Here is a 16,537-nt window from a genome sequence, read left to right as displayed (position 1 = left end):
TTGGAACTACTCAGGTCTCCGTTCACTTTGGAGAAAGCCACGGATCTTAAAGGCAGCTGTGCAGCGTGCTGTCAGCACTCAAAGCAACAGCCAAGCAAATTTCCCCATGGCTACTACTTTCATGAAGTTATCTGCCGAGCTGGCCACCAGACTTATTCATTCTATCAGGATGAGGTATTTCTTCAGCACATTTCCTTCAGTCTGGTTTAAAAGGGAGGAAATGAAGATAACACGAAATCAGCAAGATGAATACAAGAAAAAGCTCGGGGATTTAGGAGCTTACTAAACATTAAGTAGCTTTCCCTCTCAAAGTTTTCAAGCCTATGGCTCCACTACCTACAGAAGATTTAATACAGTAGAGACCAAGAAGCCTAACTGAAAATAAGTCATTACCTAGCCACAAAGAGAAATGGCAGATCAACAGCAACTCACTATGCCCTCACATTCAGCTGGGATCAGAAGAAAAACAGCGGATGCAGAGACCACCTCTGTGCACGGTCCCTTCCGTCCTCCTACTCCCACCATCAGGGCAACATTGCCGTCCAAAGCATTAAGTCAAAACAGAGCCACCTCACTGACTGAATCTCTTTTCTGGCCAGCCACGACAGCTGGGCTCCTCAGGCACAGCAGCTATACAAGCACATCATTTCCCACACAACAGTAGGTTCCTGGGATAATCTGAGGCTCTCTGGAAAAATCAAGCACAAGGCTCGTCAGCTTGGACACCTACCGCTATGGGCCACTGCCTTTATAAAATATTCATCACTGCACTAAGCATCTTCCCAGCCACCCTGTTGAATCACCTCCCTCATGGCCGCTGCACAGCCCGACATGGGATGTAGCACTGCTGCCTTACAGGGACCACCAGCAAGTCACCCGTTAACACCTTCATCGAAACGGTACAGGTCACACGGAGCACGCGTACAGAGAGAATGGTACAGGTACAAGCGAGGCGGCCTATTATTGGAAATCATCAGTTTCAACTAAGAGCTTACGAAACTTCATTTACAGAACAGAAATTAACATCAGTTCCTAGACCTGAACACTAACCAGCTTTGGTAAGGCTGTCCTAGAGCCCTCCTTACCTACATGTTCTATCCGTGTCAAAAAAAATCATAAACTTTGGACGGAAGTCAAACTGTTACACTGAACTCATCTCACTCCAAGTGTACTTAGAAGCCACACACTCAAAACTGTTTCCACTTACAACACACATTCTTGACACCAAACCTCTGCAAAACATAACTCTCGTCGTTCAAGTCCTTTGAAACAGAAGCAAGTTTGACACCACACCAGGAATCTTGACTCTTTCAAAGGCAGATGAAAATGAAGCAGTGCTGTAAGGACAGGTTAGCTTTAAGCCCCAAAATACATAAGTTTTGGAAGTTTGCAATTAATTCAGGTTTTAGCATTTTTACTACCATACCTTACTGCCAAATGTAGGGAAGGAAAGAAAGGTGATCAAGAAGGAAACCAGTATTTTCTGAATGAAGTTCACCTTAAAGAAGTAGCAAAGCAACACTTCTATGCAATTATTGGACCTTGCCGGTCGGCAATTTCAAAAGATACAGACAATCAAAAACCACTGCAGGGAGCTGAAGTACCCCCAGACCAGCAATCCTCTACGACTGTTCCAAGAGCTACAGCAGAACACGCTGCCATGGCCGAGCCCGGCTCGTAGCTGCTACCTGTGTAAAAGGCTTCCTGTGATCTCAGCCACTGACTCACCCTTTGTATCGCGTACAGTAACGATTCACTGGAGAAAATATGTTCCACAGACATGTGAAATGAAGGACAAGTTTTCCAAAACTATGTTAGTGGTTTCAGAATATTTCCCCAATGACTTCTAATTAGACTTCTGACTTCTCATTCGCTTTTTATCAAATGTGGATCTAAAGTGCATCACAGGTGCACCAGGCAGCTTGCCGAAAGACGAAATTCCAACCTACGTGCATTTATAAGCCGATATACCACAGCTGCAGAGTGAGCAAGAGCTTACAGGAACTTTGGCTATAATTCTTCCTGAAATGAAATCTCAGACGCGTTGAACTCTCAATGTGTCCTGTGGTCACACACGCAGCCCCGGACAACCAGAAACCTTCCAAGGCTGAGAAGGAAAGGACACGTGGGCAGTCTGACTCCAAAGGCCCTAGAAAGCATCCATCATGGAGTCAGTGAATCAAAGGCTGACTTGTGTCCGTGCCAACAAACAAGTTCACTCTTACATTAGGCACCTTCTTCTAAGGAGTTACTCAAAAGCTGGCAGCTAACCGCCTCCTAGAAAACAAACTGCTGACGTCTGAAGTTATCTTGTTGGTCATTCGTACTCACGCTAACATCATGAGAGCCTACGACATTCTGCACTGCTCCGAATTTCTTCCGCTCCGTCAGCCAGCAGCGACCGCACAGCTGAAGATTCATGCGTATAGCTACTGTCTTTCCAGTCGTGTTTCCTGGGGCTGAGCTGTCTCCAGCAGTTTGCCTTTCTTCATCCTCACACACCTCAAACTCCAGAAAACAAAACTGGAAAGGTTAGGCTGATCTTGCAATTCCTAGGTCACTTCCACTATTCCCACGCCTTTATAGCCATGGTCTCATATTAACACACTCTTCCTCCCGTCTTGTTTGTGCTGCATCGATCAGAAGCCTGTGCTGACAGGCCTGCAGGCCATGAAGGGACCGAAGCACATCCCTTCCTGCAAGCTCAGCCAAGCCAGGGAATATGGGGGACGATCCCACTGAACCCTCTGCGCTCCACTAAGAAAATTTTAAGTGAAGAGGAAACAAAAGTGGCCCTGGCACACAGGTGGGGAAGCCTTCTACGCTCTTGGGAAGACGGCAGGTTTTGCTTGCCATAGTTAGTTTTCTCCTCAGGACTCCCACTCCAAGTGCTCCTGACCCTTCTGCGCGGCTGGTACACGCATACCCCCTCATCCGCATCTGCCCGGTCACGCCCCAGGGTACGCTGAAGGGGAAAGATGTGCTGTCCAGAAGCAGCAGGGAAACAAATGCTGCCCTCGCAGCTGGCAAGGCCCCAGAGCCAAGCTGGGGGCCCTTGGGAAAAGCAGAGGAAGAGCTAACAAAGAGCGGAGGGCAAACGTGCCCACAGAATGAAAAGTAACTATCCCGATCCTCCCTCACCCCGCTGCACAGCTCGGTCCAGTGTCCTGTGAACAAGGACAGGGAATCCCCACCCCAGGTACGAGTGAAGTGCATGCAGTCCACATGCTTCAGGTTACAGAAGCAGCAGATCTAGCAGCTTGAATTATACTTTAAAAAAAAAAAATCAAATTGAAATTCAAGCTCTATCACAGCCTTGTGCTGCAACTTCACGTAGTCCTCCAGCCATTTGTTCTCTCCAGGGAAGACAGATAGGTTGCCAACCAAGAACTGCACTGTGGGATTAGCCAATGTTTATGAAGTGCTTTAAAGATTAGAAGTGTCACCCATGTGCTAAATATTTCTCTGGCACTATCAGCTTGAACAGCAACCGAGTACCTTGTATCTGCTCCTGCTGATCTTGAGCTGGTTGCCGAAGGCGTCAGACAACCTGACTTCCAACCGCTGCATATGGCATTAATTCTAGGCGTGTTTTTAGACACATCGCAGGAGAGGACAGAATTAGGGAACTACTTAGACTGTAACTTCTAAAACCTACTAGCAGAGTAATGACAGTAATATCACCAGCAGAGGCTTAGGGATTTATGTTTTCAAAACATTCTCATACGTGTGCATGAGACTGGAATACTTTGGAACGAAGCCCAACCGTGTGAAGAGGCGCCCTCACCGACATCCACCCAGACAGAACTGGCTTGGCAATGTTACGAAAAGGTACTTTGTACACATCAGCTTGATAGGGTCTTGATAGGATCACATCAGCTTAAATGGGTTCAAAGTCCTTCATTCCCAAAAAAGCTTTTTGCAATGCTCTCGCAGTATCTGAATTGAGAAACCAAGACACGAGTCCAAGCACACAGGACAGCAGTACGGCACTGCTCACACCGTTCACGCCATACAGTCTGCATTACACCACACACAGACCAAACAGCAAGGATATACTTATTTTCGTTCCCCTCTTCCTCTTGCTCCCACACCACCTAAATTTCTCTTCCAGCTAGAATACAAGCAGAGCCTGTCTGTGTCAAGACCTTCCCGCTATTGCCAGCGTCACACACAGAGCCAAGCCGTAAGTGTTGCGCTTGAGATCTCAGTGTTTCCCATTCTCTCACCTTTTGTCACCCATATTCCCTCCATCCTCAGAGGACTTACAGCGCATGTAGGTTTACAAACATTTAAAACACACAGAGCTGTCTTCCCTTCAGCCCGTGGGTTTGAACCAACAGCAACAGAATCCAACAACTATTATCAAGCAGTCAGAAAATGAGAAATTCAGTTCCAAGAGTTTACTCTGCACTGGAGCGAGAAGAAAAACAAAGCTGGAAATCCCTCGCTTTATAAACAGCAGCTACTCTGAAAGCATCGTCAATAGGAAGTTGTTGCACTAGACTGTGTACACATTTGGCTCACAATTTGCCAACAACAAGGAAAATTAACTCCACGGAAGGATTCCCATAACACGAGCTCAAAGTGGAAACCGAAGAGGTCACACCACAAATTCAAAGGGGAACGTCACCCGAAATGGATGCCACACTGCAGAGGGGTAGTTTTTACTGCGGTGGCCCAGCCTGCATCCAGATGCGCTTGCTCCGACTTTCAAGCAGCACAGTTCTCAGTCAAGCGCAGAATGGGCCCTTGCTCATGGGCCACGAGCATCTGGACCCGACGGTGCCAAGGGCCAGGTGGCCACCAGCGCCCGGGCTCCACTGCCAGGGCCAGAGCAGCAGGACCTCGCCAGCTAGAGTTTATTCACACCTTGGCGTAAGAGCAGGGCAGAGTTCTCTTCCCGGCCTCTCACCAGCTGTACAATCTTCCATCAGCCATGTACCCACCTAGCCCCCGCAGCCCGGGGACCCCTCGGCAGCACCAGCACCCACACGTCACCGTGCCAGCGGTGTGTGACCAGCAACGCAGCTGCAGCCCACTTGACCTTGAGTTTTCGGAGCGGCTCCAGGCAGGCCCAACAAGGTACGGCAGCCCCGTGCTTGGGCTGCACCTGCCCTGATGCTGTGGCTGCCCTCCGACTGCCAAGGCGAACGCTCCGATAGCCAGAGACGCAAATGCGTGAAGCCCAAGGACAGAGGAGCCTGCTACAAAGAAAAACATTATCCAAAGCCAAAACATTGTCACTGCAATACTTTCTGCTCAGCGGTGGAGCCAGAGGACAGCCGGCTTGTTAACGCTTACTCAACACGGAAACAACAACAAGAGAACCGAAAAAAGCAGCGGTCATCAGTCAGACAGTGTCTCTGCAGCCCAGGAGGGCATACTGGGGAGGAATCCCATAAAAGATGACAGGGTAGGACCCCGGCAGGAGGCAGACCACAGCTGGGATGATAGTGCTTTTCCCGCACAGGTTTCCAACGGTTTCTCATGCGACAGAAAGACCGCTCACAGACTGGAGCCCCAGCCAGGCGCCTGACGGAGGTGCCCTTGCTCGGGATAACCTCGGCCAGGTGTAGGGCACGCTGGTTTGCGCAGGGGGGTGGAACACGTGCAGGTCGATGTGGCTGACAGCTGCCTCCGACTTCGTAGCAGGTGACTCACTGAAGTCACACATCGTTAACTGTTCTTACTCCAGCCATGGATTAGCAGCACAGGAGAGTCTGAAAACTCCGAACTGCAGACGTAGCTCAGTACAAACAAGCCTCCTAACAACACATGCCGTTCTTGCCGAGGCACTTGCACCCTTTGCTGTGCAAAGCCAACTGAAACCAAAGGATCAAAACAAAGAGAAGACTGGAAGTGCCGTTCAACACATTTAATAGAAGAAAAAAAAGCCTAGCAAAAAATAAAAAGCTATCTTTATCTTAACTGAGAGTTGATCTTCCTAGTCTAATAAGCAACTGGAGCATCCTAGGCACTGAATTTCACCACTCTAACAATTCAGATGCACAGCTGAGGTTTCCACCTGCGAGAAGGAGGAGGCACCATGGGAGGCTTTTTTCAGAGCAGCCTTTGTCCTGGGACCCAGCAAGGAAAAGACAACCCCTCAGCCCAAGTCACTTTTCCCTCCAACTTGATAGGATCTGAATTTGGAGGACAGGAAGCGAGCTTTGTTTCAGGCAGCAAGAAAGGCGGTCTTATCACACAGACTAATGCATAAGGTTTTCGAGTTTGGAGACCTACACGTGGTAAAACAAAAAGCGTTTTGCTGTTTACCTCAGAGACACGTAACTTGCTTTCAAATAGCCTGCTCGGGTGCCTCTGCAGAGCTCCTCTTGTTTGGACAAGCACGTTTGCTCTGGTGACTATTTGAATGATGACTCACTCGAACAAGCCAGGGCACCCCACCACACAAAACCCCAAACTGCTGACTTAGGGCTTGGGATGCAAATCTGCCAGGAAGCAGCGTTTCCCACCGAGGGCCAAGACGCCCAGACCTGGTCACTGCTGCGTGTCGCAACAGGACGCGCCATCACAGCCAGGCTGCTCCGGGCACGGCACGAGGCAGCGCTCCTCCTGCAGCTCCCAGCCACTGCTGAAAGAGAAGCTTTCGACCGAGTAGCCGCACACATATTTATTAAATGTGACTGCAAACGATGTTTGGGGAAAGACTGGTATCTACAATGAAACAGTTAAGTCAATTCTAATGCTATGAGACTAAAAAGTAGAAAATGTAAAGCAGACTGGTAAAATGCAGCGCTATAAAGAGAAGAACCCTACTTCAGCTGCAATTCTTGCCTTGAGGACAAATTCAAGGAGAAGACAATAGGAATAAGCAAATTTTATAAAATATTCTTGCTCTCAGAGCACTTCTGAAGTTTCTTTTTTTCACTTTTAATGTTTGTGCTCTGCAAAACTGACAGCCCGGCTACAATTCCTTTGTCCGCCCTCTGAAGGGCTCGCGACAGGCGGGTGCAGGACTGCCTGCCCGGCACCGCGTCCCCTGCGCCTCCGCAGCCACGGCAGCGCCCGGCTCAGACGCAGGCCCGCGTCCGCCCCGCTCGCCTCGCTGGTGGCACTCCTCCAGCGACTTCCACTTTTGTCTCACGAAGCATGTGAGAGTCACAACCCGTGACGAGCCCAGCAGTAATTGCCGTATCAATTTCGACGCTCCTCCGGCCAGAGCAACGCCTGTAACTGTAAACCATAAACCTTTTAATATCCTGCTCAATTATGAAGAAAACAACTTCTGAGCAGCGGCAGCACCGCAGCAGCATCGTTCAGAGCCTGCTGCCATTTATTGCACCGTGACCTGGGGCCTGGCTAGGGATGGCCGAACCCTGCAGGGAGAAGTTGTGTTGAGAGACACTGTCGGGAGGACAGAAGCAGAGACAGCTCTTCTGCCTGTCAATGATGATGTCAGTGCTGCTCAACCCTTTTCTTGCTGACCTCACTGAAGAGCTCAAAACGCTGGAATGCACGGAATGGGAAGACAGATGAACAAACTGATGGCATGCCATCAGAACGTGATTTAGTGCTAGTGCAACCCGTGGACTGTTTACAAATCCAAGAGAAAGAGCCTAAGAATTAAGCAACTAAATTGGGCACCGACGTACAAAGGAGCCTTACAACCCCTCTCTGTTATTTACAAACAATTATCAGGGAAAGGTAAACAATCTGAATTACTGTTTGCAGTTTATAAAACATTCCCATCCACTGTAGCCCTTAAAAAGCAAGTCAGATGCTTTGGTGAAGCAAGAATGAGATCAGAACTTGCTTCCAGTCCCCGACGCCAAATCCTGAAGTTCGTTGTCACCTTACCAGCCCTTTACTCCGACGGCAGCTTTTCTTGCCCAGGAATGAAGGGGCAGGGTTTGGGGACGCGGAGGCATACAGCCTCGAGAAGGCTCGCCCCTTGCTCTGCGCAGACCTGACCCGCTTTTGTCTCGCTGCGCTGCGAGCTGGGCTTTGTTGCCATGGTGAAAGCTCTGACACATTTAGTTTTCCCACTAATTTCCTGCTGCACTACAAACTACTGATGCTTTGCACCTTGCTGGTTATCGGTACGGTGACAAGGAACCCCACCACCACCCACACAAACAAAGAACGGATTCAGCCACGTGCTGTCCTTGCCTGGTCGCTCTGCCAACAGCATTTTTCAAGGCAACTTTAGTTACACCTCTATTAAATAAAATCTCTCTCGCCTCATCTACATCAGGATGACTTAGGTACTCCGTGTTTTCTCAGGACGTGCAAGCTTTGATTTACTTTTGAAGAGTTTGTCTTGCATCCTGAACCCACCTGCCTTTAAATCAATCCCTATGAAAGTTCAAGAACTTTGATCGTCATCCAAAAACACTGCTCTAGAAGAAAAATAGGCATGCCTGTCCTGATTTTGACTGCAACAACTGATAATCCCAGTCTTAGGACAACCTGACAGCCAAACCTGGACCGCCGAGTCCCTGCCGTCACACATGCTCTCGCATCAGCTTCCACTCCCGCACTGGCAAGATGCAAGAGCTCTGATCGCTAGAACAACACAGGATTCTTGTAAACCTTGATCTGCAACACAGAATATGCAATCCTGCTCACAGCGCAAAGCATGTTGACATCCTCAAACCAGACATGAATTTTAGGCCTGCCATTTCCCACAACATGTTTTAGGAAGAAATACTGACAGCTGCTTCCCTATCCTCCTGGAGACACTGAAGCACACTTCTACAGCCTCTTGCAAGAGTCACCCACTAACCTCGCGTCCTGAGAAAAAACAAACACTATTTGCACACGAAGGACAATTCGTTTCCGTACGTTCTCGAGCAGCTCCGAGACTCTCAGATGAAGTTTTCCCAGAGACAATACTTGGAACAAACCTGATGTTGTGCCATGGGCTCTACCAGCACATCTTTTGAAACATTTTTTCAGAACTGCTTGTCTTGCTGCCGTTGGATTCTGAGCAGAGCACGCAAGAGCCACCGCTGCCAGCAAAAAAAGATGGACTAAAGGGTGTGTTTCTCCAGGAAATTCACCAGTATGGGACAACACCCGCGTTTTCCAGGTCTCTGAAAATTTATCAAAAGGAACCAGACAATTTAATGACCCTCATAATTAGAGGCTGCATCCCACCCTTGTCTTAAAAAAAGGCGGTACAGTCTCAAATCCCATACTGCAGTTCCTGAACCACCGTATTTTCCTTTGAGCTCACATGAAGGAACAAACTTCATACCCCTCTGCCTCAGTGGTCAATGGTAAGCGAAAACAACGATCCAGTTTTGCCTGCGGTACCAAACTGGGACCAACAGCGGACGCACACAACCAACGGAAAGTAGAGATTAAGGCCCACATGTCTCACAAATGACTCAGAAACTGCAGAAGCGCCTACTGAGTGGGAAAATACCTATAGTCAGTCTTCACTTGTCTTTTTACTGTGTAATGGGAGGCTCAACTTGCATGAAAAAATATTAGTATTTTGTTCTGACTAAGCATAGTTTCCCCGTGTACCTCAGCTGCTGTGGGAAATGCACATCCCCTGCAACTCTGCCAGGGCAGCGGGCACACAACACCCACGCACCAGCAAACTCGTGGAGGTAGCTACCGTGATTTCCTTCTCCTCCAACTTTGTATTTTGTTTCCAATAATATAAAACAGCTGAACTAACCAGCAGAAAGGAAAAGTCTTTGGGGTTTTTTTATCTTACACTTCCCAAAGCAGCTCAGGTGAAAAACAACCACCGTAGAAGCCAAATATTACAATCCTTGTACACAGAATGAATCAGAATGATTTTTATGGGTTTCCAATGGGATTGTGCTTGAAAACAAACCGTTGCTGTATAACTGACAGCCATCTCGCTGGGTTAAAATGCTCGAGATGCAAGAACATAGATGGGCTTCGTACATCTAAGAACGTATTCCTTAATGGCTCCTGGGTAACGATCCTATTTGTTTAACGGTACATTTACATGTGCAAAAAACCCCCAGTAGCACAAGCTAAGCTATATAATAATCAGTCTTATTGGGGGGAGCAGGGGGGAAGCCCTACGACCTCAAAAACTGCTGAAACCAGCTACAGCTGTTACCAGCCTTGGGGATGCAGAAGATAGCAGACACAATAGAAGCTTCCCACAAAAGAACACCATTGTCTTCTGGCCACCTGGTGACGAGAAAACCTACCATAAATCAAGCGGCACGTTATCCTTTCTGTGTTCGTGGGCAGGGGAAAGGCCAGAACAACCCCCTGCAGCAGCCCGAGGGGCTCCAGCGAGCTGCACAGCCAGCGTAGGCAGGCAGCGCCTGCGTTGGCGAAAGTCAGGAGCAGCCTCGGCCGGGAGGTGCCGCGCGTCCTGCCGGGAGCCCTATCCGTCAGTGGCACCCCAGCCTAGCCGATAACCTTGACAGAGCCACTTGCAAGATTACAGCCCACGGATTTCCTACAAGCACATCTAGAGAGGAAAGACTAAGTACAAAGACTAATACTTTTCATCTTCAGTTACTGCCAGTGCTACTGAGCTTAAACTACAGTTTAGGAAGCACAGAAACGTGGTCGTGCTGTTACGGTAATTGGCCAAAAGGCAAACATCTTTCTACAGCACTAATTATTTCAGTGCAAAGGTAACTACGGAGAAGGGTAGAGATCGGTGCCTCCTTCTATCACAGTAGTGCACAAACCCCCAGAGCGGACATTTCAAGATCCAGACAGCCAGCAGACTGGCTGCTAGCATAGCTCAGGAGTTTCACTGGCAACTGCCTGGACTGTTTTACCTCCAAGGCAGTAGCAACCCCAGGCCTCAAGGCAACGGTAAGCATAGAACCTTTCCTGAAGAGACAGCAAAGAGGAGACGTGAACAAACACACAATGGAAAGCGGCATCGCTAGCTAAAGGAAAGCACAGATGAACACCTTTGTAAGAATTTAGACACACAGATGACGAGAGGCACTTCTTCACCTCGTTTCTTCACTTTCAGTATAGTGCAGTCCATACCCCAGCAGATCTAAACAGCCATGCCTACCTCCCCTTGGACACAGGCACACACGCTGCCCCGGCGAGGGTAACCTGCACGCCAGCACCACTCTAGACTCCTGCGAGCCTCAAAGAGCAGCACGGTACCTGAACAGACCGTATCCTTCCATCCCACAGATGGGAACTGGCTTCCCATTTGGATCGCTGCTGCAATTCAGCGTGTTATCTGATCAGACTTCACCCACAATTACATACAGCTTGTCAACTTACTCCTTCCAGTAAAAAGGCTTAGATGTTGTGAAATGCTACAATCAGTTTTTAGGTGAAGCCTCATCAGCTTCAATTCAACTGCCTTTGCCCATCAGCAAGAAGCCTTAGGGCCTGAAAGACACTGTCCCCCAAGAGGGGCCAGAAACACACCTGGAACTACCTGGTGAGCCTGAACGCAGGCAATAAATTCAGAAACACTTCAGGCTAAATGACAGTAGATCCCCGAGCCTTAAAAAAAAACCCCTGTGCCCACAGCGCGATGGCCATGGTTCTGTCACACGCCCATCGCTGTTATGCCTCTATAGACGTTACATACCTATTTCTGCACATAACATTCTATGCACGGGGAGAGGCGATCCAGGAAACGATATAGCTGAAAGTCCAAGTCAGCCAAAGATCAAGCACGAGCTGAGACACACTCGTTTAGGTAAGGAAAAACCTTAAAAAAATTTGTCTTCCCTTCTGTTGCAGAGATCCACGTGCGCCTTCTCAGCCTTGAAAACACTTCACTGGGTCCGTCTCATGCAAAACTACTTCCAATAGGACTAACCATATTTTAAAAGTTATTGGAAGGAGACACGAAACATCCATCTGTTTGCTGAAAGGCAGCAGACGTACGCAGGCTCCAAATCCAGACTTTAATTGAAACACTTTAATCTGCTGCCCCAACCCCACATTCTCTTTTATTCCCAGTAGCACCAAGGCGTGCGTTCTCCTAATGGAGCTCTGACAGTCATCCTGTGCCTGGCTCTCTGTCAAACCACTCTAGCCTCCAGCTCCGGGCCCGCAGTCGCACACTGATACCCTACAGAGACTCCTTTTCTTCTAAACGATCTTCAAAACTCGATAATTAATGTACTATAACTGCATCAGATACTTTAAGAAGTTGAAGGCAGAGCTTCCAATTGCCAAACCATACATGAAAGTAGCAAATGTCGAGGAGATACTGAACTACAATGAAAACATTAAATTGGACTGTCAATAACACAGTCATCTTCTGCATTACACAATACCAAAATTTAGGCCAGTCACTTCATCCATCTGCAAATCAAGACAATAACTCCATGCACACAGATTGCTTCTGTGAGTAGGCCCTATTTAGACGGCCGAGGCAGGATTCATCTGCCTTGCTTTGGGAAGTTGGTCACGCCAGGCTCCCACTCCAGCCACTGGAAAGAAAGGGGCAGTTTCGCTCAGCCGACCTATTTCAGGGTGTGCTGAATCACCCTCCAGGCAAACCTCCTCCTCCCACGGCCGACCCCAGGCATTCATATCCGAAGCCAGGTGAAACACATCCCACTTCAGCTGCACCTTCCACTGCGCCAGAAGAGCATTTCGTACGTGCATCCGCGTCCCCGCTTCATTCTCCCGCGGCACTGGCCCGCCAGCTCCTTCACATAGGCTCTCTGCAACTCCAGCTCCCTGACTCCCATGGGGAGGTTTTCCCAGCGAAGCGTTCGCCTCCGACAGCCTTCACGAGCTCTGCCCACACGACAGCCGCTCTGCACGACACAGTGTCAACACCTTTATGCACTCCAGCTAAGGGGCACGAAACCAACACTTGTATTTATACCTTCAATTCCGTTTCAAACCTTTAATGACCAAAATGCTTTCAGGAAGAGTATCTGCACTGATATAACTATCAATAATCAAAGCTACCACGGCCTCAAACTACAGGCTTAAGGCCGCTTCCCCACAGTGAAGTTCTGCCCCTCACACGGAGGGCGCTGGAGTCGCTCCAAACACACCCGTAGTATGCAAGGACCAGGTTTTTTCTACAGTTCTTCAATGTTATGAGAACCCCATACCCAAATTGCAGCTGCCCAGGCTGGTAATTGTCCCCGACGCTGGATGCAGAGGCCGCCGGGATAACCAGAAGCAACAGCAACATTTCAGCGTAACCAGGACACGCGCTCTGCAGGAATTAAACACTTCAAGATAACATCCGGCAAGGTATGCCACCGAACGTCACGGGAAAGCCGATGGGCTCCCAGCGAGATCCACCTCGGAGGCAGATGCTCGGGCTGCCCCAGGATCTCCTGCCCATCCTCTGAACACTGCTGATGAGCAGAGCGAAGCTGGGCTCGTCTCCCCCCGCGCACGCAGGCAAGCGCTGCGCTATTTTTGAGCACAACGTGTCAGTTCCACTGGGTGTGGGAGTTTGTTTGTGTGGGTTAGTATGATTCGACTACTTTGAAACTTGGCTGAAGCCACATAATTCCCTTTTTATGGAACCCCTTTGATGGCCATTTAACAGAGAGGGTGAGGTTTAGCCTCAACTATAGAGACTTGGGGTCAGAGTTACTAGAAAAAAGACACATAATGACTAATAATGAATCAGCCTTCAGTGGTTTCTTCATTTAAGTGTTACTGCAGCATATTAAACCCCTGGACCAGGATCAGCAGAAAGGCCCTGCCTGTAATAAGTGAGTACAATGGCTTAACTAGAGAATTTCCAAATTGCTCTACTTAAACCTGTGCAAGCTCCAAAGGGAGACACCTGAGTCAGTTTAACCCTTGCTCACCTACGTTCAGCTGAAGGCAGCACCTTGCTCACGCCGTGCAGACGACAGCGGGACTGACAGACGACAGCAGCCATCATGCTCACAAGGAGAAGTCAGAATTCACACGAGAATCTCTTCAGCCAGGGAGAACTTCCACTAAAAACTGTAACTTCTACTCTGCTGGCAACACTGGAGCAAATTCCTAAAGCTTTACTTTCACGGGGGAAAACATACAGTTGTTACGCAATTGTCTTGACAAGAGCAAGAAGGGGCGAGCTGCTTGGGCTCGCAGATTTCTATAGCAATTGCAAAAGGCTGATCCATGACCCAGTGAGGGTACATGGGGGAAAGGGAGTTTAGCTGCTGCTTCCCTGTGAAAATACCTAATACCCAAGAAGCCCAGTCTCCCAGCAACATACTCCCATTTCCCTATTTCCTTCTAACGCGATTCCTCCTTCAAACAAAGATGAGAGTACAGGCTCTAGAAACCCTAATCAGGCCTCCACCAGCATTCACAAAACCTTTGCGAGACACCTACTGAGAAAAGAGACACCGATGCCTTTTTGTGTCACAGCCATTCCTCTTCCCGCTCCTGTCAGCAGCAACTCCTTTTCCTCACAGGGGCAAATTCTGTACCTGCCCAAAGATCCCACCACCCTGTCGACCGGCGTTTGTTTTGCTCCCACAGCTTCATCTTGCTTCCTGCCGTAGCAGCCCCAAAGCTCCGGCACAGCAAACGTTCGGGAGGAAGGGATACTGGACAGGAGGTGGGAGGCAGCCAGGTTGAAGAGGTAGAAAAGACGTACCCGCCTCACCCCCCAATTAAGCTAATAGCAAGACAGCTGAGAAGTAGGTACTAATTATCTTAGCTCTTCTAGACTACTCCCCCTGCCCGAAAAGGCGCAACACAGGACAGGTGCCATAGGCCCATTCATTCACCCTGCCCCGGCAGGAACATTACCACCGTCAGCTGGCTCTCCCGGCCCCGTTTCCACACATTTGCCCTGTTAAGACTCATCAAGAAGAAGCCTGGTCTCAAATTTAATCGTGCTCTTGCATTAATCTCTCAGTAATCGTATGTTATTTGCTACAGCAAGAAAAACATTGTCACGAAACGCGTAATGTCACTACTTCAGCCCAGTCGATATAGTTGATGCCTCTGTGTAAGAAATATTCCCTCTTATCCCCACTGTGGCGACTATGCTTAGCCAAAGTCCATTTCTAGCTTTTAGCCTTTTACTGAATCTCCGCAGCAAATGAGAACTAAAATACAACTCTCCTGCAGCACACAAATGATGAGAACAAAGGCCATGTGAGCAGCAGCATAATAGATGCCTGAGGAATTAGCGATCCGCAACCATCAGCCTTTCTTACGGCCGAGATAAATAAGAAGCAGGACAGGTGAAGCACCAATAGACATTGAAAAAGAAAAGGAGAACGATTTTAAAAAGGTGACCATGCGAGGCCCTCACATAGCTCATAATGAAACGAGCAGCGCCAGTGTTGAACAACTTCTATTTGACATAACGACGATGAATCACGGCATACCGGCATGCAGCCTACTTGGAGATTATCACACTCGGCGCGCTGACTGGAGGAAGCGATCTGTGGTCATCCCATAGCCACGTGCCTCGTTGCTGCATGTCAGAGGCAGGGAAGAGCAGGACAGAGCAGCCACCGAGACTTTTCCACCCACTAGGCTGAGCGTGCTTTGCGTTTGAGGAGAGAGAAATCCAGACAAGTCGTCACGGCTTCTGGAGCCTCCCGCATTTAGCAACCAAAGCGTGCCAAATTGAGCCCGATTCCTTACAGAGCAGCAAAGCCTAATTATCAATAAAGTCTACCAGCTGGATTTTTATCCTGGTTTTAAGGACCACAGTGCCTACCTCCAAGAATTTCCGTGCAAACTTTGCTCTGCTGATGCCTCCAGCTCCCCCAAAGACAAGCCATAGGAACTAAGCCGCTTCTCTCATGGACGGGAACACCCTCTCCAAGTAAAAGTAGAGATGCCTCCCATTCTCCAGAAAAGGCTCAGCTCCTTCAAAATCTAGAAAAAAAAATCAGCTTAATTCTAGCCTTTCTCCAGTTGTGCTTACAATGGCAGAAGAGCTATGTTCTGCCAAGGATTAAAGCATCATGGATTTGGGTTACTATGCAATAAAGGAACTTCAGGTAGCCCCTTAAACAGGACGCCATTATGCACTACTAGTCAAACTTGTTCCTAGCTTTGTCCATTACCTAGCTATTATTTAAAATGCTTAGGAACTCAAAAATAAGTGGACAGCCAGGCTGGAAGAAGTTAAGAGAGCACAGCAGGAAGATCACGGGACTTGGGAGGTAGCCACGTTCTCCCAGGACTGTGAATTCTTATCTCCACTTCAAGCGAAAAATGGAGGCGAAAATTAATACTCCTCTCCCAGCGAAACGCTCGATACGCGCAGTGCAGCTGTGTGAACTCACAGAGTAAGGGAAGCCTTAACGTTTACAGTAACGTATTACTTGCAACGACATCAGAGGGGCAGTTCAACTGTGGCAGGTACGCTCCGCAGTCTGGCTGGGTCTCCAGTCACGCTGGAGCTAGCGGAAGGGAAGGAACGAGAACGGCAGAGAGAGCTTTCAGCATTGTGCAGCAGCCACCGCGGTCCCTCTCCGCCCTCCTCATCCCCAGCAGCTCCTGAAGGCCGAAGCGCAACATCCAAAGAGCACGGGAACGTAAGGTACGTGCTTCGCGGGGCGTTCACGAAGTCCCCTCTGTTAACGCACACCGATCAACCCTTATGAAAAAATGTGGCGTTAAAAACAAGTCC

The 16,537-nt window shown here is 48.9% G+C and overlaps 1 protein-coding gene across 5 annotated transcripts in view; it reads right to left on the bottom strand.

Moving 5' to 3' along the window:
• Positions 1-16,537, bottom strand: part of SIK3 (SIK family kinase 3) — a 91,596-nt gene that overhangs the window by 71,255 nt on the left and 3,804 nt on the right. The gene's annotated exons all lie outside the window — the stretch shown is intronic.

The sequence above is a fragment of the Ciconia boyciana genome, chromosome 20, assembly GCF_034638445.1.
Source record: "Ciconia boyciana chromosome 20, ASM3463844v1, whole genome shotgun sequence".
NCBI lineage: Eukaryota > Metazoa > Chordata > Aves > Ciconiiformes > Ciconiidae > Ciconia > Ciconia boyciana.
This window is presented reverse-complemented; position numbering and strand designations above follow the sequence as displayed.